This window comes from Centroberyx affinis, unplaced genomic scaffold, assembly GCF_046629955.1.
Source record: "Centroberyx affinis isolate AG114_WGS23_722 - 3 ecotype Tasmania unplaced genomic scaffold, CSIRO-AGI_Caff_v1 ptg001579l_1, whole genome shotgun sequence".
In the NCBI taxonomy this organism is placed as follows: Eukaryota; Metazoa; Chordata; class Actinopteri; order Beryciformes; family Berycidae; genus Centroberyx; species Centroberyx affinis.
In genome coordinates, this window is record NW_027280029.1 from 25,684 (window position 1) to 28,961 (window position 3,278).

Consider the following 3,278-nt stretch of genomic DNA (forward strand, 5'->3'; position numbering starts at 1 on the left):
TGTGTTTTTTCTTCACAACAACACACCACATCAGTAAAGCAGGCTCTTACAGGTTACCAGCCACCTGAATACATTTTATCCCCCAATAGAATACAGAAATAAACCATAAAATGTTTTTTTTTTTCAACAATATGTTTGTTGAGTTTTCAACATTTTATAAAAGTAAAAGAAAAAAAAACATGTATGCATACATACAAATATCCAATATTATAAAAACATAAACATATACATGATATATACATAGATACATATAGTTAATGAACAAACAATATTAAAATGATTAAACATTTTTTAATTAACTCCCATTACATAATTGGTAAAATAATAATAGTAACACAGAGGGGGTACATTACAACAGAAGCACTTACAATACCGAAATATTCATCACTTATATTGCACTACATTCATCTAAAACAGTTGCTTAAATCAGTGATTCTCAACCTTTTTCACATCAAGGACCCCTAGTTTAGTCCACATTAGGGCCACGGACCCCTATTTGATGAGATTTTGTCTCTCGGACCCAAATCTGAGAATATTTTTATTGTTAGATATGATTTTGTCCAGAATTCCATGACTATCTGTATTGTAGGTAGAGAGATAGTCATTCTTCCACATTCTCTAATTGTGTTAACTTCTAGTAAATAAAATAATCGTGAAATCTAACAATTCATCCACTTGCTGTGGACCTCCTGGAACCCCCTCAAGGACCCCTGGTGGTCCCCGGACCCCACAGTGAGAACCACTGGCTTAAATGACCTCTATTGCAGAGGCTCTAATTATCCTTCCCCAGACTCAGGGGAAAGGAAACACAGAGACATTTCCTTAAGCCATTGCCCAATACTATAAAGTGCATTTTAGTTTTAAGGTCAAAGACAATGAATGAAAAAACATGACATAAAAGCAATCTATAAAGGTGATTTTTAAGATGTGATTTAAGAGATGATCTGTCAGAGAAAGACACTAAGGACACCCAGTACTAGAGATACTGTAGTATCTATGGGGGCTGATAGGATTGCTGATCAATACCAGTGACTCAACCATGATTTGGCCAGCTGCTGAGATTTCTGGCTGTCCTGTTTCGGAACAAAAACTCCCCACCCACTGCATTGCATTCTCTGTATACAGCCATCTGTGTATAGTCTGAATTGGACCTCTGCTATGAATAATACAGCTGTCTTACGCACTAGGACAGTGGTTCTCAACGTGGGGTCCGGGGACCACCGGGGGTCCTTGAGAGAGTTCCAGGGGGTTGATGAATTGTTCAACTTCAGCATTATTTCATTTGCAAGAAGTTAACACAATTAGAGAATGTAGAAGAATGACTGTTTTGATCATAGTTTCTCTGTTATCTCTCTACCTACAATACAGATAGTCACGGAATTCTGGACAAAATCATATCTGACAATAAAAATATTCTCAGATTTGGGTTTGAGAGACAAAATCTCATCAAATGGGGGTCCTACTGTGGCTCCATTGTGGACTAAATTAGGGGTGCTTGATATGAAAAAGATTGAGAATGCGCTAGGATATAAATAAGATAGAGAAGTTTGATTACGTTTGTATTATGGAACTATTATTTTGACCACTAGAGGGTGCAGTTTGACCACCAGAGGATGCAGTCCTTACTCCTTACTCAAAGAAAACCAGAGATGACAGTAGGCAGTCTACAGGATGCAAACACGCAGATCTGGATCCTCTAGTGCTCCTTAAAGCTAAACCCACCCTAAAAAAAGAATTATTTCTATAATCCTGCACATTTCAAACATGTGTTACCACAAACAACCCCCCCTCCAAAACTACAAACCAGGAAACCGAGGCTCTAATCAATATCAGTATCTCATAAATGGACCTATGGAACCTAAGATTGACTTCATATAACATTTGTTCTAGCTTTACACACTTTTGGTCGAGCTAAGGAAGGCACAGAAGCTGTTGTGGTCAAGCATACCTAGGCTATTGTTTTTTTTTTTATTGCAAAATATAGATAACCAGGCATTTAAATGAGTTTTATGCTAAGACTATTTTATTTATGTATTCATCTATTGACACAGCAGCCATTTTGACTACACTTAGGGTGGGAAAGTCTACCCAGATTGGCATGTATAAAAAAAATAGCATTACTTCTGTTATCAAACTTAAAAAACTTAACATGTTATGTGTTCTTAACACTGTTATGACTTAACAGTTATCAAATTAGCTAGCAGTCTCCAGAAAAAAACAACCACAATGAATTGAGGGGTGAAGTTAGTTAAAAAAAACTTAGCCGAACAAGTAGTAGGCTATATATGACTGGAAAAGTTTGTAATATGTTGTATTTATGTTGTGTATATGTTGCAGAGAGCTTGGGAGCCCTGTCAACTACTGATGGCAAAAGTGATGCATCCTTATAAACTACTGTGTGGCACTCTATGGAAATAATAATGTGTCTGTTCTCCTACACATATAACAACTTTTGGCTATTAAATTAATTAAAATGTCGGTTACATGCCTGAGGTGTCTCTGTGCTGCTTGATAACTAAAATTAAACAACAGCCACAAAAAAAAACACTTTTGTCACAGGGTCCATTTTGTTATTATTCTGCATGTATGAGCGACATGATGTTTTCATAACTTTGGCACTCAGAAGTAGGAGCTTATAATTAGACCTTGAAGGCAGCCAGCAGTCAGCCTCCCACGCATCCACCACAGAAAACATTTGCTTGAAAACTGCATGACCCAAAATGCCTTGCGCTGGTATGGAAGCTAATGCTGCATTCGGGTCCAATTGGAATAATGATTGGAGATACTTGATGGATAAAAGCACCGGGTTGGAACAGTTAAACCAATATGAAGCCGTCATGATGCCACGGTTGAAGTTTTCTATAGACTTTGGTTGCTCCTGGTCAGCTTTTTCACACTGAACACACATGAACTTAGTGATTATAGATTTGAGTTCATGTTTTACAGCAAACCACACACTGGAATGTCAACCACAAACCAAAAAAGCTAAGTTCCTAAGTAGTTTTAACCATCTGAAAGCTGAGGTGAACAGTATTTTCTAGTAGTATTTACCATCTGAAAGCTGAGGTAACCTTTCCCAGGAGGAAAGCTCGTATCTCCCGTCTTTCCCCCAGGACGTGAATGCAGCATAAGCTTGCACAAATCCTCTCGGTTAGGTTAATCGCTGTCGCTGGCTGGAGAGCTTCAGGCATCATACAGTCATATGTGAGCGTTGACAGTCCTGTTGTAACGGTACGCGATTTCAGGAGAGAAGTACAGCCAGCCGAACAGCGATGAAA